Source organism: Vicugna pacos, chromosome 5 (genome assembly GCF_048564905.1).
Source record: "Vicugna pacos chromosome 5, VicPac4, whole genome shotgun sequence".
Classification (NCBI taxonomy): Eukaryota; Metazoa; Chordata; class Mammalia; order Artiodactyla; family Camelidae; genus Vicugna; species Vicugna pacos.
In genome coordinates, this window is record NC_132991.1 from 34,314,066 (window position 1) to 34,330,988 (window position 16,923).

A 16,923-nucleotide genomic window follows, 5' to 3' on the forward strand; every position below is an offset into this window, starting at 1 on the left:
TAAGACATCTTCAGTACCCGGTGTTCCCCACTAGCTCTAGAAGGCCTCCTTTTCTGCTTCTCCCCCCACCCCCCGCCCTGGGCCTGCCCTGGGCTTCCAGTCACATCTATACAACCGGATGGGGTGAATGCTTCCCAGCCGTCGCCACCCCCAAGCAAACCACACCTGCACACCAGGAGTGAGCGTGCAGCCAGCCCTCACCTCCTCGCTGGAGCAAGCAAGTGGATTTCAGGATACTAAGCAGCTCTCCGCACTCAGGAGACCACTTCATCCTTTTGCTGAGTAAAAGAGTTCCCCATGTTCTTGGAAGATTAGTTCCACAAGTTGTCCCTAAGAAGAGTTTTATGGTCAGGTAAGTCCAGAAAATGGAGCATCTTATCTCCCTGGTGGAAATTCACAATACCTTTAATGTTCATTTTGAAGGCTCTGAAACGACTAGCAATAAATACTGGATTCAGAAGTCCAGTATATCTCAAGTTTATTTGACCCAAGAACCTTTTCTTTTGGGGAATGGGCACCTTTTCTAGAAACAGTGTTCAATGAAACACCCTCCATGCAGTGTAAGAGTAGATAAATGCTATTTTTCCTTAGTCATAGGTGAAGGTTCTTTTTTCCTTACACAGTCTATACTTTTATAATTAAATTAGATCTTCATAGACTGTAAGATCACCTTAAATTCAAGATAGTCTAATTAAAATCTGAACCCATTTATTTATTTATTCTGTGGAGCTAGAGAGTAGGCTGAAGCGTGGCCCAGAGGCGCTGATGCTAAGTCACGTAGGGGTGTTCTTTACCCTCAATAATGTCAGTGGTTCTCAAACTTATTGGTCTCAAGATCCCTTTATGGTCTTAAAAAATATTGAGAATCCTAGAGAACTTTTGTGTATGTTGGTTATAGCTACTGATGTTGATGATACTAGAAATTAAAATTTAGAAATGTTTAAAATATTTTAATATTTCATTAAAAAATAAACCCAATACATGCTAACACAAGTTATACATTTTAGGAACAATAACTATCATTTTCCAGAACAAAAAAAATCAGTAAGAAGAATGGCATTGTTTACATTTTTACAAATCTCTTTAATATCTGGCTTAATGGAAGACAGTTGTAATTTCATACCTGCCTCTACCTTCGGTCTGTTCCGACATCACACGTTGTGTGGTCTTCATAACATGCCACTGTATGCTGGTGAGAGAATAAGAGTAGAAAGGGGAAAAGACATGATAGTACTTTGCCAGTAATCGTTCTGACCTTGTGGACCGCCTGAAAACGTCTCTAGGACCCCGGGGTCCCTAGACCACACTTGGAGAACTACTGCTTCAGATGATCAGCCCAGTTCGTTCTCCCTCTGCATATACAGGAGAGGGGTTGGGGGATGGATGCATCTCCCTGGCTCCTGAGATGAGCACATCCATGACCAAGGCGTCCACTTCTCAGTGGGCCCTGGTGCTCTGGGCTGGCTGATGCTTCTTCCTCTCCCCTGCCCACCACTTTTCATCATGGTTACTGGAGCCCAGTAGAGGAGGGGTCATTTTGCATGTTCTGGACGCAGAGGTTTTTAAAGGGCTTTGATGTATAGAATTTCATTAACACCATAAAGTCCCCAAGGTAGCCATTGTCCAAACACAGATATTGCCTTCATTTGTAAGCCACCAAATTCCTGCAAGGATGGGTTTAAGCGCTATCTATAATCCAAGCGCTGTTCTCCTGCAGGCTTTGAGTGGGTCTGTGATATAAGTCAGCTATCTTTTATAAAGATGTGTGTTTTATTCTTCTTCACACATGGGAGGAGGATGAAACAGTGTTTCATCTCGGCCCTGGGAAATTTGAAGCCCAGACACAGAAGAGAACAGAGGGAAAGAAAGACACCTGCTTTGGTAGATCTGAGCATCAAGGCCACATGCTGCCTGCTTGCCGGAGCCCCTCCCTTGGGTCAGCCCCCAAGACTGAGTGAGAGATGGGTCTAGATGAGTAGGACCTGGGTATGTCCTTGTTCTGTAGAGCCCGCAGGTGAACGATCAGACACAATTAACAGTTTTTCTGCCTTGGGCCAAAAGGAGAGGAAATGCAACCCTGAGAGCCCACTGAACACCACGGCAGTAGCTGTACCCCTGTTCCCTCTGCACGAACCTGTGTTTATGAAGCTCAAGTTAGAAGTTCTGGTTTTGCAATTGGGTGGATAGGACATAGTCCGAGCTCACCCACTTATTAGCAGGGTGACTCGAGCAAAGCACAAGGGTCATTTGAGTCTCAGTTTTACTGTCTGTATAATGGGTTATTATAGGACTTGCTGAGATAGTGCAAGTGAGCATGTAGCACAGTATCTGGCCCACAATAATTACTCCATAATTGCTAGCCATGATTTTACATGTTCTAACATGATTAGAGGCACAAAAGTGTAGGCCCACCCTTAACATTTGCAGAGCACAGGGAATATATACCACACAGATATACAGATATTTTTTAAATATAAGTCAGTTAATACTGTTATACAAAATGTTTCATATATTGATCCCAACAAGTATTTCTTCATAACAGCAAAAATTTTAAAGTACACCCAAAGGTACGGTTTTTATATGACTAAAAGTTTGCAAGATGTCAAATATGACTGAATGTAATTATTATACATATCTGGGGGCTGGTATTATTTGAATGAATAATAAAGACAAACATAATTCATTATTAGAAATATTTTTTCACAAAATACTTTCTTGTCTTCATTTTGGCAAAATCATTAGTGACGTAGCTATGATCAACTTACCAATTTTAGACACCAAAAAGGTAGGTCCATCCCCTTCTGTGTATTCCTTCTGCTCAAAGTCTTGCTTTTTCCCCCAACAGACTAGCACAGGAAATGAACTCCACAGGGACTGTATGGAGTCCATGGTTGTGGTGGCAGTTTTAAAGCTTGGCCACAAATCCTTTGGCACTCCTCCCATTGAAAGTTCCCTGTCTTGATCAGTTCAGGCTGCTATAACAAAATACTTAGGCTGGGCGGCTAATAGGTAAAGAAATCTATTTCCCACAGTCCTGGCTGAGAAGTCCAAGAACAAGACACCAGCAGGTTCAGTGACTGATGAGGGGCCCCTTCCTGGTTCATAGATGGCCATCTTTTTGCTGTGTCCTCATGTGGGAGAAGGGGTCAGGGAGTTCTCTGGGTCTCTTTGTTAAGGGCGCTAACAAAGTGAGAGCTCCGTCCCCATAACCTAATCAGCCTCCTAAAGGCCTCATCTCCAAATACCAACGTGTTGGGGATTCAGTTTCAACATGCAACTCTGGAGGGACGCGAACATTCAGCCGTAGCAGTCCCCTTCCCTTGCATCTGGGTGAGCTTGTGTTAGACTTGTCCGGGGTGGGGGGGGAGTTCAGCGGCACAGCCAGTGAGCCTGACCTTGGAGCCAGTCCCCTCTGAATCTGTGGCTCTTGCTCCTAGTCTGTACGCTGTCTTCCTCGGAGCACAGAATGTCTGGAGTGGGTACCTACACATTCTTCAGGCAAATGAAATTTCCTGGAAGTTTGTGTTGAGAAAACTAAATTAGAGCACTGTTGAAAAGGGCACGGCATCTCAGGAAGGATTAATTGAATCAAAACATCCCTGGGGATGTTTTGCCCCAGGATGGCAAAACTAATGTTCATTTAGCTCTTTTGTGTGGATGTTTTTATTTTAAGCTCCCAGCAAATATTCTTGACAATGAGAGACCTTGTAAGGGATGGAGTCCGGTCTTCCAAGTCTAGGCCCTAGGGTTTTCTCCTCATGTCCCCTGAGAAATTATGTCCAATATGAAAATAAAAGTAACTTGTTTACCATGTAACTTGTGGAGCGTTGAAGAAACAACTTTATATTAATTTATTTTACACAACCTTTTAGACTTCCAGTTTTTGGTCCACCAGGAAAGGAGTTTGGAAGTCGCCACTCTGTTCTAACAACAAATAAAAAGCTGAGAAGCAACACCTTTTCTTAGATTCACCAGAGAACTGAGGTCACAGAGAAAACCACTGCTCCAAAAGTTGGAGAAACAAAGAGGCAGATACAGAGAATCACAATTTATCAGAGCAGAAACCTCTGTGGGAACAAGTGCTGGGGTAGGAAAAGCTAAAGTGTAATTAACAAACGCATGGAGGCTCAAAAATTCACCAGTCTCAGCTCTGAGAGCTAAAAACTCTAGGGAGCCCCGGTCTTGGGTGGCCGGAGGGCACACTTTTGTGAGTTCTGCCTCCAGAGCCCTACCAGGTTCTCACAGGGATGATGGGAGGAAGATCCCCTCATGCTTCCAGCAGGAGGAAGAGAATGACAATCATCTTGAAAGAACACCAGAGCATTCTGTTCTTCGTAACAAGGCCTCCCCTCAAGAGAAACAATTTTACCAGACCTTTCCTGTTGAGGCTTTACTAGAAACTAACCAGCCTCGGGGGAGGCAGATACCCAGTTTCTATTCCACTCCCCTCAACTTCCTGTTCCACCTAAAGTGGGAAAAAAACCAAGAAGCACTTGGGAAGGTCACAGCCCAGGAGTGCAAACTGCAAGTCTGAGACCTAACGCAGGACTTTAGAACACCCGCTCTCCCTCTGCACCTTACCACAGCAACACTCACCGTTCACCCCAGTTCCTTTTACCCAAGAACATCATGTCTAGCTTTCAACCAAAAGTTACAAGGTATGCTACAAGGCAAAAAATAAAGTTTGAAGAGATGGAGCAAGTATCAGAACCAGACTCTTACGGCAGGGATCTTGTTTATATCAAGTGTAGAGAGAGGGGAGTTAAGGTCTCCAACTGTAATTGTGGATTTGCCTGTTTCTCCTTCCTCTTCTGTTTGGTTTTGCATCATGTATTTTGCAGCTCTCTTGTTGGATGCACACACATTGAGCACTGCTAAATTGTTTTCTTGGTTTACCGTGATATAATGTCCTTTTTTTGTCTTTGGTATTTTTCTTTGCTCTGACATCTGGTTTATCTAATATTAGTATAGCCACTCTTGCTTTCCTTTGATTAATGTTTGCAAGATATATCCTTTACTTCTTTTTTTAACTGTTTAACCATTTTTAAGCGTACAGTTCAGTGGCATTAAGGGCATTCACACTGTTGTACTACCCATATCCAGAACTTTTTCATGTTCCAGAACTGAAACTCCATACCCATTAAACCATAGTTCCCCATTTCCCTCCCCCACCAGCCCCATGGAAACCACCAATCTACTTTCTGCCTCTATAAATTTGACTACTCTGGGTATCTCATATAAGTGGAATCATACAGTACATATTTTTTGTGACTGACTTATTTCATTAGCATGATGTCTCCACAGTTCATCCATTTCTTAACAAGTGTCAGAATTTACTTACTTTTTAAGGCTAAATAATATTGTATTGTCTGTATATACTACATTTTGTTTACCCATTCATGCACTGATGAACACTTGGGTTGCTTCCATCATTTGGCTATTGTGAATAATGCTGCTATAAACATGGATATACAAATGTCTCTTTATATCTCCACTTTTAAGTATATACCCAGAAATGTATCATATAGTAAGTCTGTGTTAAATTTTTTGAGGAACCACCATACTGTTTTCCATGTGACTGCACCATTTTGCATTCTATCAGCAATGGACAAGAGTTCCAATTTTCCTGCATCCTCCCCAATGCTTGTTATTTTCTGTTTTATTTTTTAAATAATAGCCATAGTAAGGAGTGTGAAGCAGTTCTGTCCTTTTACTTTTAACTTGCCTATGTCTTATTCAAAGTGAATTTCTTATAGACAGCATATAGAGTTGGGTCATATTTTTTGACTCAGTCTGCCAACCCCTGTCTTTTCATTTGTGTTTTTCAGACGATTTACAGTTAAAGTAATTATTAACATGTTAAGGCTTAAGTCTGCCATTTTATCTTTGTTTTATATTTGTTCTCTCTGCTTTTAATTTTAATTTTAATTTTAATTTTAATTTTTTCTGCCTCCTATTGGGTTACTCAGGCAGAATTCCATTTGGATTTATCTATAATTTTTTTAGTGTATCTCTTTACATAGCTTTCTGGTGGTTGCTCTAGGCATTATATTATGTAATATATCATATAATTATATTATGTAGTACATAATGTATTACAGTCTACTGGTGGTATCATCTTGTCAATTTGAGTGAAATACAGAAAACTTAGCTCCCTTTATATCCTTTACCCTCCTCTATTTTAACTACCTTAAGTATTTCCTCTACATACATTTAGAACCACATCAGGCAGTGTTGTAAGTTCTGTTCCAACCATCAAACATAATTTAGAAAATTTAAGAGAAGTAAAGTCTACTATCATTACCCATGTTTTTGTTTACCATATTCTTTCTTCCTTTCTGATATTCTAAAGTTCCTTCTTTTTTTCATTTTCCTTCTGTTTAGAGAAATTCCTTTAGCTATTCTTTTAGGATAGTTCTGCTTGTAACAAATTCTGTTAGTTCTCCGTCTCAGAATATCTTGACTTCCTCTTCATTTCTGAAGAATATTTTCACTGCCTATAGGATGCTGACTGTTCTTTTCTTTAAGCACTTTAAAATTACGCTGATTCCCTCTGGCCTCCACGGTTTCCGATGAGAAATCCACTGTCAGTCAAACTAGTTTTTCCTTATAGGTACGGGTGTTGTTTTTTTCTGGTTGCTTTCAAGATTTTTTATGTCTTTAGTTTTTATAATTTTTAAAAAAATTTTTTTTTTAATTTTAGGGAGGAGAGGTAATTAGGTTTATTTATTATCTTTTTTTATTTAATGGAGGTACTGGGGATCAAACCCATGACCTTGTACATGCTAAGGATGCACTCTACCACTGAGCTGTAGCCTCACCCTAGAAATTTAGTTATTATGTGCCTTGATGTAGATTTAAGTTTATCCTATTTGGATTTTACTCAGCTTCTAGAATCTGTAGTTTTACATCTCTTGTTAAATTTTGGAATTTGTCAGTGATTGTTTCTTCAAATACTTTTCTTTCCTTTCTTCTTTTTCTTTTTGGAACACCAATGATACAAATGTTAGATCTGTTGTTATAGTCCCACAGGTGTCTGTAGTTCTGTCTGTTTCAGTCTGTTTTCTCTCTGTTGGTCAGACTGGGTAATCTCGATTGTTCAGTCTTCTAGCTCACTGATTCTTCCTTTGTCCCCTCTATTCTGCTGTTTGGCCCATCTATCCAGGTTTTTAATTTGGTTATTGTGTTTTTCAGCTTGAAATTCCATTTGGTTCTTCTTCATATGGACTATGGTGTTCTGATACTTTCTGTTTCTTTGCTGAGGCTTTCTTTTTCACTTGTTTCATGTATCCTCATAATGGCTTACTGAAGCATTTTTATCATAACTACTTTAAAATCACATCAGATAATCCCAACATCTTTATCATTTCAGTGTTGATCAACTGTCTTTGAATTCCATTTGAGATATTCTTGGGTTTTGTTATGATGACTGTTTTCCAACTGAAATGTGGATATGTTCATATTATCTTCTGTTTTAGCTGCCTTTCTTTGACATTGCTCAAGCAAGGGAAGCAGGAGTTGTGCTGCCTCATTATTGCCATATGGAGGTGCAATTCCTGGCTCTCCATTCAGCCTCCATTGACACACAGGAATGAGGTGGCCCCTTGTCACTGCTGGGTGGGAGTTCTGGCTCCCACCGTGGTCTCCACTAACACCATTGTGGAGATGGCCTTGTTATCACTGGGCAAGGCTGAACATCCTGACACTCCAATAGGTCTCCGGGATACCACCCCAGCCAGGGCTGGGGGAGGAGGTGGTGAGCCATTGTTCTTGGGTGGTGGTGGAAATCTAGGCTCCCTGTGTGGTTTCCAGTAACACTGCAGGGGAGGAGGTGCATCATTACCAGCCAGCAGGGATACAAATGGGGACTCCCTACTTGGCCTTTGCAAGTAAAGAGGAGGCAGGGGCCACAGTATTTCCTGTGGTGTCTGGCTGGAGTGGACTTTTTATTGTTTAAAAGCCTTCTCTCTTATTAGAAGACTCCCTTCCTGGTCCTTTGGCAAGAGAACAGGCTTTTGTAGGAGATTGTTTTGTTTTGTTTTGTTTTGGTCTGTGTTTCTGTTTCCCACTTCTTTAACTCTAAATCTTGATAGATGAGGCAAGAAGAAAACCCAGAGAACTCATTCCTGTGTCATTCCTCAGGTCCCACGTTCCCTAGTCAGGCTGCCTTCTTTCCTCCACCTGTTAAAGTCTTATTATGTTTGTGCTATATGCAAATGCTCATGGTTTCCAGTGGTGATTAGCAGGTGGAATAGGGAAAAGTATGTCTGCTCCACCTTCCCAGAAGCAGAACTCTGAGAGAATGGTTTTTAGCAGTGGATTTCTTTTTTAATGAGGTTGATATCAAGAACAGAATAATCTTGTCTAGTTAACATCAGTAAAAACGATAGATATTTTGTATAGCCAAAGGCATGAGAATGAACATTGACATGTACCACCCTGTATTAATGAGACACATTAATAGTTGTGCCATGAGAAAAATACTTCTCTGAGATCAAAAATACCTAGGAAAGGCTGTATATTGTGTCCCTCCTTTCGGGATTCTCAATGTAATTAGTAAATTAAAGGTTCTGAGAAGACCTGCAGTAAAGAATGTCCTAATTTTTTTAATCCAGTGTCTTCCAAATTAATTTGAGCCTGAAACATGTTTTCCGGAATATCTGACCATATCCTGTGATAGTGTCCACTTTGGAAATACTGAGCCACACACATAATCCAGGGAGTTCCATCAGGACCCAGGCTCTACAAGGGAGGCAGCTGGCATCTCACTGTGTGAACTGCCCTCCCAGTTCTCCGGGAGGGTGGACGTTCTGTCTTGATGGAACATGCACAGTAGAGGAGTGTAGGGAACAGAGTAATCTTTTGCATTTTCCCAGCTCTGGTAACCTGTGCTTTTACCTTCTTTTAGTTGCTGATTTATTCTTATCTGTACACTACCTCTACAAGGTAAGAGGGGAAAGTATTACTAGTTCCATTTTGCAAATGATGAACAGACATCCAAAGAAATGTGTGTTCCTAGAAGAGCCAGGTCTGATCTGTAGCCTTTGGGCCACAAAGGCTGTTCGTAATTAGTGAGTCCCTGCAATTCCTGACTAGGGCCCTGTCCTGCCAGACACGTGTAGGGTCTGACGTCCCGGGCCTGCCCCCCGGGATCCTGTGCTGGGCCCCCTCGGGCCTCCCCAGCAGATGCACACCTATGAGGCTTCTAGAACTTCACTGCCTGCGCCCTGCTCCACACAGGCCTCTGCCCGGATGGCCTTCCTGCTTTCCAGAAACCTTTGTTCCATGGAAAACAAGTGCTGTTTTCCAGAACAAAACCTCCGGGGAGGTGAGGGGAAGCTAGAATCCTAAATGCAGGATGAGGCTCCAAAGCGCTCCCTGACCCCCATTTCCTCTCCAGCCACCACAGCCCACCGTGCGGCTCAAGAGGGGAAGCGGCCAGGACTTCCGAAAGCAGATTTCCTGAGAAGAAATGTTCCCAGTAAGAATAACATCCAAGTGGCATGCCCCCTGCTCCCAGAACAACACAATAGTGGCTTGTCTGCCATGTTGCCTTCAGGGAATCAGGAGGAGGAAATGACCACTCTCCTCTTTTGAAGGACGTTCAGCATGAGGGCAAAATCACTGAATAAAATGAGACGCTGGGTGATGCTGTAAAAACTAAATGTCCCAGAAAAGAGCTCCTGTCTGAGGGCCTCAATATTTACCTTCCTCCCTGGTGATGTTCATAGCTCCCCTTTCCTCTGCAAATGGTCAGAGAAGAGGGCAGTTCTTTGCTGGGGAAGAGATGAGAGAGGACAAGGGATTTTGTGGTCAACATCGCCAGAGAATGGAATTCATCGTTGCCTACAATTAGTTCCTCCTTCCTACTTAACAATGCTTTTTGCTACAAAGAACATTAACTGAGGCGTGAAATTCTTAAAGAGTTCCCCCACTGACCAGGCTGCTGCAATGGTTACAGGAGTCCTTGAAGTCATTAGTGACTGCTGTTAAAATCCAGCTATGACCTGTAAGGGGAAAAGTAGTGCCAGACGTTTACTCATTTGCTTAGATAGTTTCTCCAGCTTGACCAGATAGACTCAAGGAAATCAGACGTGGAAACAAGGCAGATTTGATTGGGAGGGAGGTCAGAAAAACACGAAGCATGTCCAAACGATAGGCCCACGAGGGGCCCAGATAAATCAGTGTGGGCAGCTTGGGGCCAGCATGAGAGCCCTGTGCACTTGAGGCAGCCTCAGAGACGCTGAGGAAGAGGGAAGGATGTGCTTTATTTGTTTTTCTTTTTTTGAAGTAGATTTGACATGTAACGTTGTGTACATTTAAGGTGTACAACGTCTTTGATGTGGGATACATTTGTACACTGTAATGTGATTGCTATGGTAGCAATAGTTAGCACCTCTGTCGTATCACATCATCACTTCTCTGTTGTGGTGAGAATAATTAAGACCTAGTCTCTTAGCAGGCTTGATTATTATAATATGATATTGTTGTCAGTATATTGCACATTAGATCTCCAGGACTTAATCCACTAATTGCAAGTTGTACACTTAAACGTGTCTCCTGTTTCCCCACCCCCAGCCCCTGGTAACCACTGTTTTACTCTCTGTTTTTATGAGTTTGGCTTTTTTTAGATTCCACATATAAGTAGCATTATAGAGTGTTTGTCTTTCTCTGTCTGACTTACACCTGTTAGAATGACTCTTATCAAGAAGACAAAATAACAATTGTTGGCGAGGATGTGGAGAAAAGGGAACCCTTACACAGTGTTGGTGGGAATGTAAATTGGTGCAGCCACTATGGAAAATAGTATGGAGATTCCTCAAAAAGTTAAAAATAGAACTACCATGTGATCCATCAGCTCCACTTCTGGATGTACATCTGAAGGAAATGAAAACGGTACCGAAGAACTATCTACACTCCCACGTTCATTGCAGCGTTATTCGCAATAGCCAAGATCTGGAAACAACCTAAGGGTCCACCAAAGGATAAATGGATGAAGAAGATGTGGTTATAGACTATTATTCAGTCATGAGAAAGAAAGAAATTCTGCCATTGACCACACCATGGATGGACCTGGAGCATATTCTGCTGAGTGAGGAATGTAGAGAGTCAGCTGAAGGAGCCGCAAGCCCACCTCAGACCACGCCTGCTCCCGCAGGTGGAGCATGATGCGAGGACAGTCAGGACGGCGTGGGTTCTCCCCCAGATCCTGTTATCACCACCTCGCCTGCAGGACAGTTTCCTCCTTGGGTAGATCATCTCTAAGGTCATTTTCAGCAATAACATTCCATGATTTAAAAAAATATTCTGGGGTATTTTATTTTATTTCCCCAGACATGCATTTTTATTACATATTCACCTCAACCAATGATAGAACTGTGTAACAGAAAAAGCGAAAGACCCCACCCACCTCCCCAGCCCTACTTGCCCCAGGTTATTGCCCCTGGAATTTCATTTCTACACAATGAAAGCAGAGAGTTTAAGACCCCGGGCTCTGGAACCACATGGCTTGGTGCAAATCCATTCCCTTCTCCTTCCCAGCCCTGGGCCTTGAGCTGTCCTCTCCTGCTTTTGTCCTGATCCTGATCTGTACAACTAGGACGATAAGAGCCTGCCTGTTACTGTGAATTAACACGTCTAAGTCCAACAGTGCCTGCTACACAGCGCTCAGTACCCGCCAGCTAGTTGCCTGCAGCAGACCCCCGCCTGTAATAAGGGAACAGTAAATTTAGCAGACCTGGGTGCTACTTGCAAGGAGCTCACAGTCTAAAGTCAGCCCAGGCAAAGGCCAGGACCCACTTTGTGTCTCTTCCATGCCCCTCTGTGTGGACATTTTAGAGAGAAGGAAATGCTGGTGAGAGCAGAGAGTAGGTAAGGAGCTGCACGGGACTGGCACGCCTGACACGCGACATCACAGGATGCAATCCCTTCAGCCAAATGAGTCCTCAGAGGAAAGCTGGACAATCCATTTAAAAACAAGCATCTGAAAATGGCATTGCCGAAAAAAGCAACAGAGGGTTAGGGTTAGGGTTAGTGACGAGTTTTTTAAAATCCATTCCATGCAGAAATTCCCAATCAGGCATTGTCTGGCACTGAATACTCTGCCCCAGAGAAATGCTTCCTGACACAGAGAACAAACAAAATCCATCGAGTCCACATATACCCTTGCCTCCCCTGACTTATATCCTGCCTTCTTCAGCCTCCACCCAAAAATGAGTTGAAGACATTTCCAGCAGTCCCCCCTGCCCAAATGCATGCTGCCTGGCTTCTCCAATTCATAACACAGCAGCTTACCCCTGGACTGATTCAGTGACCTGTGACCCCCGGCTCCCCATCTGCCCCATCAGCCAGGCCCCACTGAGGCTTTCCTGCCCTGAGTGCCAGTGGCCCCTTCCTCTGATTCTTTAAGGCTTATTCAGATTATAGAGGAACATTAGGGGCTGGCAGGAAAATCATGGGCTTTGGAGTCAGGACTTAACTTCTGTAGGTCTCGGCATTCCTCATCTCTAAAATGGGCTAATAGTAGTGCCAGCTTCATAGGCTTGCAGTGAAGACTAAGTGAGGTGATAATGTAGATAAAATGCTTAGCATTATGCCTGGCATGTAGGTGATACTCAATAAAAATTAATCCACTTGTCACTTCCTATTCTAAGTTTGTCAGCCTGTGTGCCTTAGTAGACTGAGCTCCTCCAGGGTAAGAACAATGGCTTAGCTGTCTCTGTATCTCTTACTCCCTGTAGCTCCAGACTCCAGAGCAGTGGTGGGATATAGTAAGTACCCAAGGTATTGGTTATCTATGGCCATAATAATGCTGCATAGCAAACCAAAATTAAAACAATTATTTAGCTCATGATTAAGCCAGGCTCAGCTGGGTGGTTCTTCGTGTCTGGGCTGGGCTCAGCTGCAGGTCATGTGGTCTCTGCCCTGAGGATGGGGAGGGTGATAGCCGTGGTATCTCATCAAACAGAAACTGAGCCTGGGCCTGTTCAGTGGACAGCTGGCAGAACCCTCAGAGTGGAAGAATGAAAGGCCTCTTGGGGACCAGACTGGAAACTTCCATCATCACTTCCACCACATTCTGTTGGCCAAAGCAAGTCACAAGGCCAGGCCAGGTTCAAAGGAAAGCACAGTAGATTCCATCACTCCATCTCTTAATGGGAGGAGTGGCAAAGTCACCTTTTAAAAGGCAGGATTCAGAGAGGAGTGAGGTGTTATTGCCATGTTTGCAATTTACCACACCCAAGTTTTTGAATGAATGAGGTTAGTTAGGGAGAGAAAAATGAACCAAAAAAGCAATAAATAAAAAAGTCAAATTTAAGTCCTCACAGTCATAGGCAAGGACACTTAAATTCTAGGTTGCTCAATACAAGATGAAAATTGACCTCGCAAACCATTAAATAGTCAAGCGTTCTCTAAGGTACAGTAAAGAGAATATGTGCCAATTGGGGGATAAATCAAGAACCTCCTCTCCCGGTGTCTTGGGAAGGCAGATGAGCCCGGATTTATCGAGGACACTCGGCCTCCTGACAGCAGTATAATTACAGACTCTAGCATCATTAATCAGCAACCGCTGACGACGAAAGGAGTCTATAAACCTCTAACTCTCCCTGTTCCAAAATTGATTTGACTTAAAAACAATTATTTAAATTCCACATACTTGAGCATTTGGCTTAGGAGGAAAAAGGAAAAATATTGAAAAGAGAAGTTTGTGGTTTTTCATTCATTTCCACCTCTTGAACATCTTTTATTAGCCTTTCAACAATTTGATGAACCTTTGTTTTACACACACACACACACACACACACAGCTTCTATCAGAGAGACTCTCACCAACACCAAATAAAATGGATTAGGAAAGTCCTCACTCGGCCTACTGCAGGAGGCCTGTCATCCCCCAGGGTATCTGTGAATTTCCAGGAGCCCACATTCATCTTGTCATTCTTTTCTGCCACCTACTTCCTCACTGTCACCCCAGTTCCTACAGTGCCCACCTCTCTCCTTTCTTAAGATGTCCTGGAATGGTGCAAAACCCTTTCATCCTTTCTGTGAAGTTCTTTGTCTATAGCCTCACATAAGCAAATTTTGCTGAAGGTTTTGTGGCCAAAGAGGGTAACTACAGCACAAAGTAGAAAGTAAATTCACTGTCAGGTAGACTTCGCTGTTCCTAATTTTGATTGCTTCTACTTACCAGCGGGGCTTTCTCTCTAGCTCTCTCTTCCATGTGCTGCAGGCTTATGCCAAATCACTGTGCTCCGTGCTCTCCTCAGAGTGCTTTCTAGACCACTGTGTCCTCTCCACTGGCCTGGTCTTGTAGCCTCTCATCTCCTCCTCCTCCTCCATGCCAACAAAACTTTAATGGTTCTTGATTTCCAAGAGCTGTTTAGGTTATTTTGTCTCATCCTTACCCATCCACCTCAGGACCATGGACCTCCTTTCTCAGCACTTGGGAGGTTCTTATAATTGTTTTCCCCAAAAAAGTACACTTCTGGGTAAGAACAATTCTTCCTCCCAGACTTCCTCCCAGTTGAGCTGTGCTTAACTTCTAAAAGAGCAGGTGCCTTCTGCCATCGGTCCACTCTATCTGCCACATAACTTGAAAGCTCAGAGAGCTGTCTCACCTCCATGCCTGACACCTCCACCAGAAAGCTCATTCCTCCAGGTTAAGGAATTATATCCAGAAGACACACATACTCAATTTTTTATTTGGAAGAAGTAACTCATTGAGCTAGAAGTTCTCAAACTTTAGTGTATATGAAAATCTTCCGGTGCGCAGGTTAAAAACATAGCTTCCTTAGTCCCATCTGGTCAGAGTCTGATTCTGAAGATCTGAGGTGAAACCTAGGAAGCTGAATCTTTAAAAGCATCTCACCTCCACCTCTCCCTCAGGTGATTCTGAGACAGGCAATCAGTCAATCACACCTTTAGAAACACTGCTTTTCTGTTTGACCTATGGAGAGGAAAGTGGGGGTGCCGAGGATCACATTACCCACTGTGTTGAATTTCCTATGACTGCTGTGACAAGTTACCATGACATTAATTTGCAGTGTTATTCACAGTAGTCAAAAGGTGAGAACAACCCAGTGTCCATCGATGGATAAATGGGGAAACAAAATGTGTATACATATATTGGAATATTATTCAGCCTTAAAAGGGAAGGAAATTCTGATACGTGCTATGACAATGGATGAAACTCAAAGACATTATACTAAGTGAAATAAGCCAGACACAAAAGGATGAAAGTTGCATGGTCCCACTTACACGAGGTATATTCATAGAGGCAGAAAATAGATTATTTGCTACGGTTGGTGGGAAGGGGAAGGAGGAATTATTGTTTAACTGGTATGGAGTTTCTGTTTGAGAGATGACGAAAAGGTCTGGAGCTGGATGGTGGTGATGGTTGCGCAACAAAGTGAATGTACTTAATGGCACGGAACTGTACACTTAAAAGTAGTTAAAATTAATAAATCTTATGTTATAGATATTTTAGCAGAATTTTAAGAAGCTAAAAAAAACAAAACCTAGATGTTTATTCTTTCACAAACCTGGAGGCTAGAAGTTGAAAATCAGCATCACGGGCCATGCCCTCTCCAAAAGCTCTGGGGAGGATGTGGCCCTTGGTTCTTCCAGCTTCTGAGGCTGCTGGCACCCTTGGCCTGTGGCCACATCACTGCAGTCTCTGCCTCTACCTTCGTATTGCCCTCTTCTCTGCTTTCCCTGTGTGAAATCCCCCTCTGCCCCTCTCTTAGAAGGACTCTTTGATTGTATTTAGAGCCCACTCAGATAATCTCCCCATCTTCAGATCCTTAACCTAATCACACCTATGAAGTCCTTTTTTGCCACAGATTCCAGACATGGGTATCTGTGGGGGGCTTTTTCAGCCTGCCACACGGTCTGTCAGTGTTCCAAGGAATGTGGCCAGAATGGGAGGAAAAGAAGGTACAGAGCTGGGATTTTGGCCACAGGGAGGCAGGTCCAGGGAAAGGATGAACATCGTGGGCAGGCAAGGGCACCACTCTGTAGTTTCCTGGTGTCAGGGATGCTGTCCCAACCCAGTGGGAGGAACCAGCTCAAGATGGGTCCACCTGTCAGGGAAGGGGTGGCCGGGATGCAGCCAGGAGCCAAGTCGCTGCCCAGCCTCACAGATGCTCCATGGCTGACCTGGTGGTACTCAGGCACTCCCAGTGTCACATGCTCTGGAGCCAAAAGGGAAGTAGAAAGTGACCACAACCTCCCTTGTGCCCACCTTAGACCCCACTAAGAACACCTGAGATCTATAGGAGGAACAAAGAGCCAAGTTGAGCTCCTGCTGTGTGCCAGGAATCAAGCCAGGCTCTCTCCATACTCAATCTCATTAAATCCCTACTTCAGCCCTAGGAGAGGGGTCTGTCAGGCCCCTTTCACAGATGAGGCACCTGCAGCTCAGAGAGCTAAAGTGATTTGCTTATAGTTACACAGCAGATCTGTGTCCTGTCGAGCTGAAGGGCTCCAGTTCCAGCTGGACTGACCTGGGTTCACATCCTGCCCCTGTCCTTACTGGCCATGGGGCCTTAAATACACCTGTCTGCACCCGCTCCCCCATTTCTGCTCCCCCCCCAGGGGGCACTGCTGCAGCAAGTGTCTACTTCACGGGGTGCATTGTTACGAACATAAGCATAACGCTAAGCGTGGTGTTTGGCTCTGGTTACAAGGGAAAATGCCCAGATAACCGATATTAATATTCCCAGCCCAGCCCAGGTACAGAGAGCTAGGCCTGCCCTGGCCCGGGCCCCTCCCTCCCCTGCCCAGCAGGAGGGCCCAAGGCAGGCTGGGCGGGAAGGGGGTTTCTGCACAGAGGAGCGCCCGGGCTTGCAACAGCTGGACCTTTCTGGTCCCTTCTTTTTTGCCTCCCCAGTGAGCCCATCACTAACCCTCAGCAAAGGAAGGG

At 43.8% G+C, this 16,923-nt stretch overlaps 1 long non-coding RNA gene across 2 annotated transcripts; it reads left to right on the top strand.

Annotated features, from left to right (window-relative positions):
* The first annotated feature begins 80 nt into the window (after nucleotides 1-80).
* On the top strand, nucleotides 81-11,135 carry LOC140696373 (uncharacterized). 2 transcript variants are annotated; one of them, XR_012072614.1, is made up of 3 exons: nucleotides 81-352; nucleotides 3,873-4,658; nucleotides 10,859-11,135. It is a non-coding gene; the product is annotated as an uncharacterized lncRNA (long non-coding RNA). The 2 variants fall into 2 exon arrangements; XR_012072613.1 differs by lacking the exon at nucleotides 10,859-11,135 and having other exon boundaries at nucleotides 3,873-4,697.
* The last annotated feature ends 5,788 nt before the right edge of the window (nucleotides 11,136-16,923 follow it).